Raw genomic sequence first — 16,340 nt, 5'->3', positions numbered from 1 at the left:
CAAAGGTGGAGTTAATTATTTCACTTGTGATTCTGTGAGAAGACCTGGAAAACATGCACTGTTAGTGCTCCATGTGGAATGAGTTTGGGAAACACTGCTCTAGAGCACAAGTTCTCAAACTCAGTCCTCAGGACCCCACATAGGTCACATTTTCCATGTCACCCAGCAGGTGCACAGGTGTACTCACTGACACATTTTAAAAGATCCACAGGTGGAGCTAATTATTTCACTGATTCCGTGAGTAGACCTGGAAAACATGCACTATATGAGGACAGAGTTTGAGAAGAGACCCAGCATTTTTGACCTGGGTTGACCCTTTCACACAGAAAAAAAACCTGTGTTGATCTGCAAATTACCGGGTAAAAGTGCTTTACCGGGTAATTTAATTTTCTGTGTGAAAGGGGTCTCAGAAAATGCATGTAGTTATTATGCCTTATAACCATTTATACTAATGATCCCATTTGAATGTATATACCTCTCTTTTTTCTTTTATATAACAGCTACATAATGGGGGTAAGGTGCAATCAGGGAGATTGCTAGGCCCTTCAGGGAGTCAGGGAGATTGCTACTATTTCAGTGAGTTTCCCTGACAATCAGTGAGAGTTGGCAAGTATGCTCTCTAGAGAGAGTTTCCATTTAATAGGAAAACTATAAAAAAAACATGTCTTCATTTCCAAACAGCAAATTAAATATATTGGGGTACCACATCAATGTCAGAAATATATTTTATTTCTGTCTTGACATTTCTCATTTCTCAGGCTCTTTATTGCACTGTTCCTCCATGGAGCTGTTGTTTGACAAACAAAGTGATTGAATGAGAACGGAGTTGGTTAAACCTCAAGCCTGGGGGCTGGCTTGGGTAACACCATGTGACTTAGTTTGCCCTATTAGGATAGGTGTGCGTGTTTTAGCTTGGAATGTGAGGCTGTGTGGGCTGAGACATAGCCTCTTTTGTTCCTGTCTTGACAAGAGATAAGTGTTGTATAAGATTCTGTATTGCATTTGAGAATAATTTCCTTCTTTCTCTCTTTTCTTAGCTCTCTTTAGTCTATATTCTCCCTCACTGTTTATCTTTCTCCCATTTTTATTTCCACTCCATTTCTTTCCTTTCTCTCTCCTCCTGTGTCCTCTCTTTCCCTGCATCTATTTCTCTTTCCCCTGGCTTCATGTCCCACCCACACCGCTCACAGAACACCCCCTGGCATTACCTGGATGGAGCCAGGGCCCCCGCTAGGCCATACGTTGCCTCATCGGGTGTTTTGGAACACCCAGGAGGCTGTGGAGCAAGCGCGCACATGCCCACCATGGTGTTGCCAGCATCTACGGGAGCCAAATCTGCTGGCTCTCGTTGGCAAGTGGGTCAGTGCACTTCTGCTCCTGTGCCTGCCCACCCGCATGTCCTGGCTTGAAGCAGTGCTGCAAGTTGTGGACGTGCACAGGCGCGTGTCCCCACGCGGATCCTGGCTGGAACATCCGCGATTAGTGTACGGGTGGCCGTGGGTTCAAGACCAGTTCAGTCTCGAGCCCCGGCTTGTGCCTCCAGGGCTAGTAGAAGGCGCAGAGGCACAAACCAAATTACAAATGGCGGCTCTGCTCAGCTCCCTGAGTCTGCTTAGCCGCCATTTTAATGATCAGGATCAGAGCTTGCTGCAGGTGGGCTCTGCCAACAGTTCTGTTTTGATGAATAGTCAGGCTTAGGGGGTTACTCAGAGTATAGGGTCACAGTCACAGGGGGCTAGTTACAGTGTGGGGCCTCCCAGTTTAAATGCCAATGCTATGCCCACAGGCTCTGGGGATGCTGCAGGGGTTATGTACTTCATGGCAACTTTATTTGCCCGTTTTGTAACTGCTTTCTCACAACTACCTGGGCCTGGGTCTTTAGCTGGTGCACCTCCCACAGGGCCTGATTCAGAGCCGCTCGTAAGCGGCCGCTCGTTTGCTATGAGCGATGTTTGCACAACTGCGAATGCATATGGGTCTTAATGCGCATGCGCAAACCAGTCATTGCAGTTGGAAATTGAGCGCTCGCAAAACAGCGAGGGGCTGCTAATTTGATTGACAGAATGTACCGTTTGTGGGTGGTAACAGGGAAAGGTGCTTGAAAACGGGGGAGTGGAGATCCGAACGCAGGCGTGCCTAACGGTAAAAAGGGCGTTTAATGGGAGTGCATAATTAGTAAAGGAGCGTCATCGACCACGTCACTAGGTTGTCTTTTAGTCTGAACTGCTCACAGTGATTGCGGTAGGAAAAACCTACCACAAGCTCTGCGAGCAGTTCAGATGCCTTTCGATGTACCCGATTAATCAAATAAATACCAGAGATGACGTGTGATGCAAACGGCAAAGGGGCGTCTTTACAAAATAGCGAGCACATTTTTAGTTGGCTCGCTCAGACATAGAGGCATCAACAAACCACAATGAGCGAGCGCTCAAATTAAATAGCCGGTCCCTTTTTTGGAACGACCGTCTGCAAATAGCATCCGGCTCTGAATCAGGCCCACAGTTCCTACCTTGCAGTTACCAGGGACCATGCCCGAACAATTTTTTAGTGGTGCACGCATTCGGGTCCATGTTAGTGCAGGGTACCTCAGGAGCGGTCCCTTCCCTGGTATCAGCCAACTCAGCTACAATTTCTGCTGCACCTTTGATTGCATCGGTGGCTGCGGTGCCAGATTCTGTGTTACCTTTTTTTTCAGACGGCGATGCCATTGACAGTCATGACGAGTGACTTTGGCCGATTCTTTGTGCGGCGAGCAAATGAGTACATCAGGTGGGTCTCCTTGCGTAGATGATGATGACAGTAGCAGCTGTTGTTCCTCTTCATTGCTGGTGTCAGATGCCAGCAGCACTGCCAGGGCGTGCAAGCAGGCTGCTAAATAAGCTAGAGGCGAGGCCGAGCGATGTGATAAGTCATCTAAGCACAAGCACTTGCGCTCAAGCGACGCTTCTTTCAAATGTTCTAAATGGTCACTGGAGATCCGCTGCAATAATACGTCAGTCTTACGTGGCTTGTGACCATTCTGTAAGCGCAAGACTACTAAGGGTGCATATGTGGACATTTTTGTGTTTACCAATAAAGCGAAAAAGTACTTTAAGGCGGCCAAGAACAAGGGAGGAGTTGGCCTGGATGCTTTCAAATCCTTTATTAATTGGATTGCAGGTTTCTGCATGTTTGCATCATGCTATTTGAGGAGCATTTAAATGTTATCAGGCACCTGCACCTTATTAATAGCATGCAGCACAGTTCCCAGGGGTTTGTCTGGCGGGCTTATAACAAAGAATTTTGTTGGAAGCAGGATGGAAGGCCTGTTATTGAGCTTGGAGGTAAGGACATGGAGGTGTGGCTAGAAGTTAAACAGCTGCCACGTCTTCCAGTCGACCCTCCTCCTGTTCGTCGGCTGCTGGGCTTGTGCAATCTTTCAGCTCAGTCTCAGAATAATGGCAAATGTTTTGCTTTTAACAATGCTACTTGTACAGAGAGGGCAGCAGTTTAATTTTTGACACCTCTGTGTTGCGGCAGAGCCCATCCCATTTCCAATTGTTTCCGGCCAGCTGGCCAGCAATCTTCTAAACCAGCAGGGAATACCGGTGCTAAATAAGGGATCATCCCCAGTGTGTTTGGATGCTATGGCCAAATGGTTGGGGTGGTATCCAAACCTTGAGGATGCGCAATTTTTGTATTCAGTTTCCAATTTTTGTATTTGGTTTTCCATTGCCCGTTAGGGGTAAGGTTAGTGTCGGTTCCCCAAGGAATATGCGGTCAGTGCGAGAATTGCCTGCTGTCTTTATAGCTAAAGTTCAAAAGGAAGTGAGCCTTGGGCGAATGGCAGGCCCAGTTGAATGACCTCCACTGGAGGATTTGATCCTTTCTCCCGTGGGAGTGGTTCCCAAGAAGTCTCCTGGTAAACTTAGGCTCATTCAACATCTATCCTACCCATCAGGGTCCTCGGTGAATGATGCTATACCTCTGGAATTTTGTTCGGTGGTGTATCAGTCTTTTGATGAGGCTTTGTAGTTAGTTAGATCATATGGCCCAGGTCCTCTCATGGCTAAGATAGATGTGGAATCGGCATTCCGTCTACTGCTCCTACATCCTGAGTCCTTCAGGTACATGGGTTTTTGCATTGAGAATGGGTATTATTTTATAGACAAGTGCTTGCCTATGGGATGCTCTGTTTCTTGTGCCTTTTTTGAAAAATGTTGCACCTTTCTTCATTGGTGTGTGGAGATTTCTTGCAGGGGTCATGGAATAGCTCACTATCTCGATGATTTTCTGTGCGTGGGTCCTGCCGATTCGGAGCGTTGTGCGGCTCTGTTTTCCTCGCAAGCTTTATGGAAAAATAAAGCTTGCGAGGAAAACAGAGCCGCACAACGCTCTAAATTTTGGGGTGTCAGTTGCCGACGAGAAGATGGAGGGTCCTCTTGCTTGCTTATCGTTTTTAGGTATCAGGATCGATACTCTGGAAGGGGTTTGCAGGCTTCCTCAGGACAAGGTGGTGAAATTGCGCGATACTATTGCTGCATGTTTGGCTGCTCGTAGCATTGCTTTGTAACAAGTGCAATCACTATTGGGTCTGTTGAACTTTGCCTGTAGGGTTATCCCAGTGGGCAGGGTTTTTTGTTGGAAGCTGGAGCAGTCCACGGCTGGGGCGTCCAGACCACACCATTTGGTTCGCTTGTCATCTGAGATCAAGAAGGATTTTTCCGTTTGGGCATCTTTTCTCAAGAAATTTAATGATGTGCTGATTTGGATGGCCCCAGCTGTTGACAGTTTTCAGTTGCAGCTTTTCAACGATGTGGCAGGTTCAGCTGGTTTTGGTTGCTACCTTGCCGTCTCCTGGTGTGCGTCACCTTGGCCTGAGGAATGGGTATGTTTGGGTCTCACAAGGGATCTTTTGCTTCTCGAACTCTTTTCAATCATGGTTGCATTGGAAGTGTGGGGCGAGTGTTTGTGTGATCACAGTATGGTGCTCAGGTGTGACAACCTTGGTGTTGTGCATGCGATTAACCAGCAGCATGCTAAATCATTGCTAGTGTTGCAAGTTTTGGCACAGTTTGTCTTAACTTGCTTGCGCTGCAACATTTAATTTAGGTAGCAGCATATTCCCAGGGCAGAGAACAAGATAGCCCTGGTTCAGTTGCCTAGGTTTCAATCTTTGGCCTCTGAGACTGATGCAACATGTGTGCTTTGCCCCTCTTATGTTTGGCTGGTCATCAAGCCAGCATGGAGGGCTTAGCAGAGAGGTCTCTCACCCCGAGTACTCTGAGAGTTTACCACAATGCTTGAGAAGAGTGGGAAAAGTATTCCCATAGCCATAGACATGGAGGTAAGAGCAGGCATCAGTCAATGCTTTCTTTTATTTGGCATCTCTATGTCTCTGGTAGATCCAGAGTGGTGATATCTTGTTATTTAGTTGGTATTTAATTTTTCTGTAAATTAAAAAGCCTTCCAGACTTTACCAAGAGTTTTCTGATTCAGAAGGCCTGTAAAGGTTGGGCTTGTTCGGTTCCGGTAGCACCCGACAAAAGACGTCCTATCGATGTTTCCCTCCTTCCTTTTTCTCCTCGCGGCCATAGAGGACTTTGCGGATTTGGTTCTCGAAACTATTTTGTTTCAATTAGCTTTCTCTATGGCCTTTCATGGAGCTTTTCGGGTTTCGGAGTTGGTGGCAGCCTCCAAAAGGGTTGATGCTGCTCTGCTCCAGATGGATGTCCTGGTAGGGGAGAGGTTGTTGCTTTGTAGGATTAGATGCTCCAAAACTGATCAGCTGGGTAGGGGCCGTTGGATTTCGCAAGTGCATTCCGAGGACTTGCGAATTTTCCCCTATTGCCCAGGCCACGCATTATCTTGAAGTCAGGCCTGCTACTGCGGGCTCATAGCTTTTGCATGCGGATAGCTCTGCTTTGACAAAATATCAGTTTGGATGGGTTTTGAAGCACTGTGTCTCTTGTGTCGGCCTCTCCATCCGGGATTTCGGTACGCATTAGTTTCGTATTGGGGCAGCAACTTCCGCCGCTTTGGTGAGATTTTCTGTATCTGAAATTAAGTCTTTAGGTCATTGGAAATCCTCCAGTTATAAGCGCTACATTCGGCCTCTGCATTGATTGCATTCGCATTTAGCAATGTTATGTTTATTCTTTTGTTTACCTTCAACTTGTGGTCTTGTTTGTTGTTGTCTACCCGACTCGGGGATTAGCTACTTGTCGCTTTGGCAGCGGAAGTCTGGAGGCATTTGGCCTTTTATTATGGCCTGAACTGATGGACCTAATTCGGCTTATTGGCATCAATAATTACAATTTATATGTCCCTCAGTAGGTTTTTTGGCTTTTCCTCAGGCCAAGTCATCCGTGTTTCCCTGCTTTCTCTTAGGTGGAAACGATCTTGGTAAAATGACTGGGTTGGAGTTGAGGAGCTCCATTGCTGGCGATATTGCTAGGATTTCGTCTTGTAAGATCATATGGTCATTTATTGTGCCTCGGCTGGTTTGGCATGGTGTGCAGAATGGTAAGGTGATTGATGTAGCCAGAAAGAAGGTAAATGCAGTGGTTGCGGAGCATGCGTTGGCCTCTGGTGGTTGTGTGGTTGGACATGCCAGGATACGTTTCTGGCATGCATATCTGTATAGGAGAGATGGGGTTCATTTGACAAAGGAGGGGGTTTTGATTTTTGTTGAGGATCTGTTCCAGGTTATTTCTTCAGTGTTTTAGTGGTGGTGAGGTGGCGATGTGTTGGTCCTGTAACCAGAGCTTTGCTTTGGCGGGAAAAAACAGTAGGTGACCACTTAGGGTGCAAATCTCTATCAGTTTGTAGTATTATAGTCTTTTGGTGCACTCACCCTCTTTGACTTGTTAAGTTCGTTGGATCACCCTGCCGGGGATAGTGTCATTACCCTTCCGGGTGGGTAGTCATGTTAGAGAGTTGAGTGGATGTCTGTGTGCTGCATGTCTGGAGTAAGCTGAATGTTGCCATCCTTTCTTTGCCACCATACTTTCGATCAGTTTAGATTAATTTAATACTCATTAGATAATTTTAATAAATTGCTAACTAATTATTCTGCCAAATCTCATGTCTCTGAGTCTTTATTTCATATAATTTATTAAGAAGGTGTTTTATTGCATGGTGTTACACAAGGCACCCCTCTGACGATTGAATGTTTATACCTTTTCCAAGATGGCTGTTGTTTCTCTCAAAATTTTAGATGTGAGATATGATTATATCCATCAAACAGTAGATTTACATAATAGTGTGCTAAAACAATTATTCCAAATGAAAATAAACTCTATCCATTGCAAAGTCCCCCACCACAGCATGACAAGACTGCATCATGAATTGTTTGTGAAACTCACACATCCAGGGACTGCATGAGTGTTACTGTATTACTTCTCCCTAACATTTAATCTTCCAATACTGATCTAATCCCTGGTCCTGGAGGAATATTTATCAATTACCGTGTTTTAGACCTGATAATTCTTAATTCTAAATTGGCAATTATCATGGCTGCTGTATATGAAGGGAAGGATAGCCCAGATGTATAAAAAAACACATGCTAGTATAGGGGCTTTGATATCGTCCCTACAATGTGTTGGAAGTAGAGATGAGCGGGCTCGGTTCTCAGAGAACCGAGCCCACTCAAACTTGACCAATCCGAGGGAATCTGGACCTGCCACTCAGATCTTCCCGCCAGTTCTGGAATTCAAAACAAGGTAAAAGGTCATCAGCTGGCGTCAGATCTCTTTGAATTTTTTATTTTATATAAGACCCAGCACCATTTACAGTCATGCACACTGCTGTACTGTTCTCCGTCCATGACTCCAGAGGCTGCTCCTGTGTTGTGCTGTGGTGTCCATCCACTCCAGTACTGCTGTGCTGTCCTCCGTCCTCCACTCCAGTGGCTGCTCCTATGCTGTCCTCCGTCCATCCACTCCAGTAGCTGCTCCTGTGATGTGTTCTGTCCATCCACCACAGTGGCTGCTGCTGTGCTTTGACCATGCACTCCAGTGGCTACAGCTGTGATGTGCTTCATCCACCCACTCCAGTGGCTGCTGCTGTGCTGTGCTCTGTCCATCCACTTCAGTGGCTGCTGATGTACAGCTGTCCAGTGTCCATCTGCTCCAGTTCTGCTGATGTACAGCTGGCCAGTGTCTATTTGCTCCAGTGCTACTGACTTACAGCTGTCCAGTGTCCATCTGCTCCAGTGCTGCTGATGTACAGCTGTCCATTGTCCATTATCTCCAGTGCTGCTGACGTACAGCTGTACAGAGTCCATCCACTCCAGTGCTGATGACATACAGCTGTCCAATGTCCATTTGTTCCAGTACTGCTGATGTACAGCTGTCCAGTGTCCATATGCTCCAGTACTACTGACGTACAGCTGTCCAGTGTTCATCCGCTCAAGTGCTGCTTACATTCATCTGTCCAGTGTTCATCCACTCCAGTGCTGCTGATGTACAGCTGTCCAGTGTCTATCCACTCCAGTGCTGCTGATGTACAGCTGTCCAGTGTCCATCCGCTCTAGTGCTGCTGATGTACAGCTGTCCAGTGTCCATATGCTTCAGTACTACTGACATACAGTTGTCCAGTGTCCATCCACTCCAGTGCTGCTGATGTACAGCTGTCAAGTGCCAATCCGCTCCAGTGCTGCTGCCATATAGCTGTCCAATGTCTATCCACTCCAGTACTATTGATGTACAGCTGTCCAGTGCTCATTAACTCCACTGCTACTGATGTACAGCTGTCCATTGTCCATCCACTCCAGTGATGCTGATGTACAGCTGTCCAGTGTCTATCCACTCCAGTGCTGCTGACGTACAGCTTTCCAGTGTCCATCCACTCCAGTGCTGCTTATGTATATTTGTCCAGTGTCCATCGAGTCCATTTGGACAGTGCTGCTGTCCTAACAATTAAAATACTGTATATACATTATCTGTCCAGAGTCCATCACTCCAGTGCTGCTGAAGTATTTGTCCACTCCAGTCCCCTCATGCTCAGGCCATACCCCACTGCATTCTCATATAAGCAGTGTGGCTTTGCAATGTCAGTTGTCATTTGCAAGAAAAGTAAAACAGTTTTTTATAAAGATTTTTTTTTACACATTGTTGTGTGTGCTTTACCCAACTGTGTTTGTTTACACATACATATATAAGCACTGTGATACCCTGTAGGGTGAGCTGTCATTTGTGAAAAAAGTAGTAATATAAAAATATAGGGTGAGATATAATAAGATCCGAGTTTTTTGTGTGAGACAAACTCGGACCTTCTCGCACATTTAAAGGTCCAAGATTGTCTCAAAACTTGCCAAATGTAATAGCCTGCAAACTTATGAGTTCGAGGCTATTACATTATGTGTACCAAGTGAGTTCTCTCCTATGAAAACTATGACTTCTTAATGCGAATAGCATTAAAAGGTCTGAGTTATGCAGACGCCTTCACAGATCCATGAGATCCGTGAAGGTGTCTGTGTATTAAAAAAAAGTAAACAGTAAAAAAGAAACGTGCGCCCCCTCCCCCAACAAGCATTACCAGCCCGGGCTCTGTTGAGCATGTCCTGGTTCTTAAAATACAGGGGAAAAATGCGTAGGCATCCTCTGTATTTTAAGAACCAGCACTGGGCTCTGCTGAGCTGATCCTGCTTGTGGAAATACAGGGGACATAATGAGTAGGGGTCTCCTAAATTTCCATAACCAGCTTCAGACTCTTTCTAATGAGTGTGTAATGCCACAACCAGGGGAACCTTTTCACCGGGTCTCCCGGCCAAAGCATGACAACTGACCGCTAGTCAGCCCTCTCCAGGACACCCCAGGATACGTTGTGGTTCTCCAAGTACCAGCATGTGGGGGAGGCTTGCTGAGACCTGTAGTTCACCAGCAAAAGACAATATTATTTATTCTATTTTTTGCAATACACTTTAATACACAATCAACAGGGCAACAACTGGCTAGGAGTCCCGGGGTTAGTCCCTGGCTATTGGCCCAGGCCTGGGGTGCCCTTAAACGGGGGACCCCCAGGGATCCCCAGCATGGGCTAACAAGTGGTCAGGTGTAATGCTTTGGCCAGGGGACCTGGTGAAAGGGTTCCCCTGGCTGTGACTTTACACTCCTGCTAGAAACAGTTCGGTGTCGGTGCTGGTCATGGAAAATACAAGGGATCCTTACTCATTTTGCCCACTGTATTTCTACAACCAGGACCGGCTCAGCAGAGCCAAGTGTTGGTTCTTAAAATACAGGGAACCCTTACATATTTTTTACCCTGTATTTTAAGAACCAAGACAGGCTCAACAGAGCCAGGGGCTGGTTATGCTTGTGTGGAGGGGATGCACATATTTTTTTTTTACTGTTTATTTTTTTTTTCACACAGAAACATGCACAGATAACACAGATCTGTACATCTTCTGTGTTACTTGGACCTGCTCAGGCTAGACTCAATATCCTGAAGCAGGTCTGGTTTTTTAAACAGAAGTAATAGTGTGAAATTGAAACACTCGGACTTTATTACATTGCCTGAGTTCTATGCTCACAATGGCAAAACATTTGGATGCATGTTTTTTCATTGTGAGTTGTGGAGGTGTGAGAAACATGCAAGTTTGCATGTTCTCTCATCTAATTACATAGGGTAAGTTTTGAAAATGTGCAAATATAGCTCTATACTTGCACATTTTCAAAACTCACACCCTATTACATCTAACCCAAATTGTTTCTACTACTTCTATGTGTTTGTCAACTTGATATGGATAACGATCAGTTGAAGGAAGATCAGGAGCAGCAACCAAATACTAGCACTGCAGCTGCTGTCACCAGTCATAACACTACTAGTCCATCAATGTCATCTACTAAAGCCGATGCCCAAGTGCATAGAGGGTTTGGGCATCTAAAATAAAAAAGACAATATTTTACAGTGGCAAAGAAAAACACCTATAGAAAAGAGAAAGTTTAGTGCAGAAAAACATAAAATTGCCAACATGCCATTCACCACATGCAGTGGCAAAGAAAGTTTCAGGCCTTGGCATTTATTTATGAATGGTGATTCTGCAACTATCAGTGAGGCATCTTCTTCTGCCTAATGGTGCAATAATTTTTCATTTTGAGTCTAGGTGTCAAAAAAATGAAAACCACTAAGGCAGTAGAACAAACTGTGTGTGCAGAAAACATAAATATCACAAATCTCTGAGAGCCTAAGTTTGTTCGCAAGTGCTATGTGTAAGCCTGACGTTTCTGAACTTGTAGAGAAGCCTTCTTCCTCCATTTCATCACCCTTTGCAAATGTGGGGATGAGCAGCACAAGTCAAGAATTTGCTCACTTAAACATCGAGGATGCAATGGTAGAAGTGCAACAGCAGGATATTTGTGTAGCTCACACAAACGCTAATGAGGATGCTGATGATGAGGATGTTCTTTGTTTAAGTGAGTCACCAGTGGAAGCACTGCATGCCCATGATAAGAAGGCCATTGTCATGCCTGGGCATAAAATAAAATGTTATGTTATGTGTGGAATTATTTTTAGCCAAATCTGCACAACAAATGTTTTGCCATCTGTAGTATTTACAAATCCACAGTAAGTAGAGGTAGGGACTTTAACCATATAGCAACCTCCTCTCTGTTATGTTATTGCAGCATGTGCATGAAAAGTTTTTGGCAAAAAAAGAAACATTTGCTAAAAAAAAGTATTAACAAGCAGTCCAGCGTCAGCTAGCTCCCTTTTTTCTGCTAGATCCAATCACCTCTCCACCACCAACACCTTCATCATCAATTTCCTCAATCAGGATTTAAAGTAGTACTGCATCCAACTTGTTAAGGCTAAATGAGTCCTCCCTATCCAGAATTCCTTAGAAGAATCATTGAGCTCTAGGTCTGCTGGTGCTGCTTCGGGGTGGATCTACAACCCAGAAGGGGGCCAAGTAGTCTACTTCTAGTTGTACAGTAGTTTAAAAAAACAATTGACTTTAAAACAATCTTTTCATAGAGGAAGCAAGTATGACACCTGTCACCCAGTTGCACAGCGGATCACTGACACCGATCTAATACCAGCTATGCTGTACTAGATCTGTATCCAATATTTTCCATTAATTCAGTGGGTTTTAGACAGTTAATTAAGGTCCTGTGTCCCGCTACAAAATCCCATCTAGATTCCACTTCACTATAAAAGCAAATCCCCAGCTGTACATGGAAGTTAAAAAAAACTTAAATAATGGCCTCCAAAATGCCATTGTACCCTCTGTCCACTTAACCACAGATATGTGGATTAGCAGAACAGGCCAAACTAAGTATTATATGACTGTGACAGCCAACTAGTTGGGTGTATTGCCTTTAGCAGTACTAACACCAGCAGCAGCATCTAACAAATGCCAGCTCATTCAGAGACAAAATAATCTGTGTAGTACCGGCTTCACTAAGAGGCATACAGTACCAGTGTCAACCTCTTAGAAAAACCCAGGGAAGTAATTGCATAATGGCTTACCCCACTTGGACTCTCGTAAGGATTTGTGATTTCTGACAACGCCACAAATATTGTAAGAGCATTACAGCTGGGTGATTTTGAACACGACCAATGTTTTCTATACACAATCAATTTAGTGGAGCAGAACTTTTAAAAAGTGACAGGGCAGTGCAGGATATTCTGTATGTGGGCTGAAAAATTTTGGGACATTTTGGCATTCAGCACCTGCAAGAACAGTTTAATTTGCTCTGCCACCAGCTGAAGGAAGACATAGTAACAAGGTGGAATTCCACCCTTTATATTCTTCAGCGCATGGAGGAACAACAAAAAGCCATCCAAAGCTACACAATGAGTCATGATATAGGGAGAAGATCCCTTACTCCAGTGCAGTGGAGAATACTTTCTTTGCTGTGTAAGGTGATGAAACTCTTTGAAGTCGTCATCTGTGAAGTCAGGTCAGACACCCTCAGCTTGAGTCAGTTAATTCTCCTAATTAGACTATTGAAAGTTACTCAAAATGTGGAATAGATGATGTTCATCAAAATTAACTACAATTTCCTTGAGGAAGACCTTTACCGGCAGTTACGTCAAAGTTCAGAGGCACCTGTAATGGTGGATTCCAGCGTAGACAAATTCATATTGTGTGAAGATGATGTACAAACTGATGATAAGGGTGAGGATGATAATGGCAACAACATCTTGCTTCTGTATAGCCAGTTTGTACATAGAAATCATTGCCAGCAATGTCATCTGCCCTTTGGTACTGTAGCTTGTTTTGCGGGGACCCAAACAAACCAATCACTTCAGCCACAGATGGAAGTCCCTGTCGCTGAAGTGATTAATTTGTTAAACTGTGCATGTCCTGTTTAATATATATATACCACATAAGGGTGGGTGGAAGGGCCAATGACAAATCCATCTTGCACAACTTTTCTTTTCATTATGTGCTGTTAGGGACATTTCTGACATTTTAATAGTTTATTAAACTGTCATCCTGTCCGCCACTGCAGTGCCGCTTTGTTTCCTAGATGTTCTATTTGGAAGTTGAACTGTCACTGTGTACTGAAATGTTCGACATGTGCTTTCTGAATGCCAAAAATTTTCAAAAATATTTATGGCCACAGAATGCATCTCATACATGCCCCTTTATTTTAAGCAAAATTCTGAACCACCAAGTTTATTTTGTGGGCAAAACATGGGACATGTTCACCCAGTTGTAATTATTAATTATTTTTTGGCAGTCTAGTGTGTGCTAACCTGGTGGTTCTGTGTGAAATGGCATCTGAATCACCACAAGAGGGAATTATATCAAATTCAAAACCTGTGAAATCCAACACAGGGATGATGATGTTTTGCCTTGATTTTGAATACGATCCTGGTGGGTAAACCCCAGCCGGACTCGGATCCCCGCCCCCTCCCTCATAAATTTTCTTCAGAATCAAAAAATGTAATCAAAATTACCAATGAATCAACCCTTCCTTTCCCTGCCTTCCACTACATACATACATACTCTGATCTAGTTCATTAATGAAAAGTTACTGCCACTCTATTCCCTATATGTGCCATGTTGGAAGTTGAATTGCCACAGCCACTGAAATCTTTGACATGCGGTTGCTGAATGCTAAAAATGTCCAGAAATGTTGATGGCCACAGACGGTATCTCCTGCATGCCCTTTTAATTTAAAAATGAATACTGAGCTACCAAGTTTATTTGTGTGGCCAAAACATGTGACATGTTCACCCAGTTGTTGTAATACTCTTCCCTCCTCCCTCATAAATTTGCTTTCCAAATATTTTTTTATAACATTTACAAACAAATCAATCCTTCCTTTCCCTGCCTTCAACTACATACATATTCCATTTCCCTCAGGCCTCTTGATTAATGAAAACATTTTTGGTCTCATTCTATGGGGTCGTATAGTTTATTAAACTTCCATCCTTTCTGCCACTGCAGTGCCTCTCTGTTTCCTAGATGTGCCATATTGGAAGTTGAACTGCCACATGTTTGTGCTGCCGACTTTGTTCAGCCAGTAAGCTCGGTGCAACCTTCTCGCCTAAACTGGATGAAAAGAAAATTGTAAGCTGTGATGTGGTCAAAATTGTCTGGAAATGACTGGAAATTAATGTTATTGAGGTTAATAATAATGTAGGGACAAAAACAGGCCCTAGTTATGAGATTTTATCTGTTTTTATTATATTTTGAAAAAAATACAGATTCAAAACCAAAACTAAAGCAAAAACACTAGAGGGTGATTTTGGCAAAATAAAAACTCAAAGTTCATACAGATCCAAAACCAAAAAACGGGGGTCGGCGCACATCTCTAGTTAGAAGTGAAGTTATCGCTAAAGCGATTGTTTCACTTTCCTCCAGTACCCTAGAGCAGTACTGCACATGTGCGGTCTGATGGCTGCTCATGTGTGAGCGCCCTTTGCCAGGAAGGTATCTTACAGAACCTTCTCCAGGTAAATATTGCTGAGTGTAGACTATACGCTATAATGGCTAACATCATGAGAAGATGGCATTAACTACTGGAACCAAGCACCGTAATGCTTTGCATTTAATAACTTGGTAAATTCTTCAATTTAGTAGCCCCCATAGACACCTAAAATGGGAGATCACAGCAGAAATCTCTGATATCTCCTGCACTCTAGACAGGGTAATAGCTAGACCTTTGTGGGCCCCATAACAAAATTTAGAAAGCCACCCCCAGTGCTCCTCCAGATCAATTAGGGGTGGGATTGGGGGTTTAGAACAGCAGAGAGGCAGCAAGGCTTGAGGCCTTTTCTCCCAGGCCCTGTATACATTCACAGTTTCCATCACTGTTAGCTGATCCAGTTCCTTCTTCTGCTGAACAGGTCTGCTTCATTGCCAGCAGTTGTACCTGTTGCCATTAAGGACTCTTAGTCCACCTCCCCCAACCAAACAGCATTATTCCTTTCATCTCTCCTTTGTCCCATGTTATCTTTCTTTTTACTATCAGCTTTACAGTACCTCTATTTTTTCATTATTGTTCCATTCCACCCCTCTGCTAATCCTCTCTGTTCTAGCAGCAAACCCCTCTGTTGCTGTCTCTCTCTCCCCCCAGCTAACATTCTCTATATTCCTCTTAGTACCTTAGGCACCTGCTGCTGTTCTTCCTAAGCATCCCCCAGCAAAGAGCAAGCCCCGGCTCTCTCTTTTCCCCCTCTGGCCCCAATACTCATACAGCCTGCCCTAACTTCTCATCTAGCCCACCCAACTGCTAATCAAGCCTGCACCTTTCCTCCTCTGGCTTGCCCCCTCTCTCCTCATCTAGCCCAACCCACTCTCCACGTCCAGCAACACACACCCTTTACTTTTACAGCTTATAGCATCCAATTGTATGTTTACGGGGAACCCGCTGAAAAGAGGGGACCTCGGAACAGTCCCCTACACTGATATTTAAGCCGAATCTGCTGTGGTGCTGCCTGGCATGCAAGGACTTCTATGTCTCTTCCCACAGATGTACAAACAACGGTGACTGTTGCAGTGCTGTGTGACTGGATGCAGAGGGAGCGGCGGGCCATGGAAGCAGCTTAGGACCATAGAAGCTGTACCCCCTGCATCAACGGTAGTAATGCTTATGGCCCTAGATACATTTAGGGGATACTTGATTTTTGCAGGTCACCCCTCAACCAAAATGGATGTTCAGTGGGATATCCCACCAATATTTGTTGATAAATAGACCCCTAAGAATCTCTCCGGCACAGTTACATTGTGCCCAGGCTCATTCACCATAGAATTAGAGGCAAAAAATTCAGAAACTAATATGCACCAAAGCTATACCCTTTATTTGTATCTTGCTTTGTACAAGGCAGAACTATTTGGCATTGGTGTACCTATGAGTTAGGTAATGTTTGGGTATGTAGAGATTAATACAGTTTTAAAGTGT

The 16,340-nt window shown here is 44.4% G+C and overlaps 1 pseudogene; it reads left to right on the top strand.

Annotated features, from left to right (window-relative positions):
• The first annotated feature begins 3,232 nt into the window (after positions 1 to 3,232).
• LOC148522814 (uncharacterized) lies at positions 3,233 to 7,707 on the top strand (annotated as a pseudogene).
• Positions 7,708 to 16,340: the final 8,633 nt, after the last annotated feature.

The sequence above is a fragment of the Taudactylus pleione genome, unplaced genomic scaffold (genome assembly GCF_031769625.1).
Source record: "Taudactylus pleione unplaced genomic scaffold, aTauple2 ptg000138l, whole genome shotgun sequence".
Taxonomy (NCBI): Eukaryota; Metazoa; Chordata; class Amphibia; order Anura; family Myobatrachidae; genus Taudactylus; species Taudactylus pleione.
The sequence above is the reverse complement of the archived record's forward strand: the minus strand, read 5'-3'. Positions and strand labels throughout refer to the sequence as shown.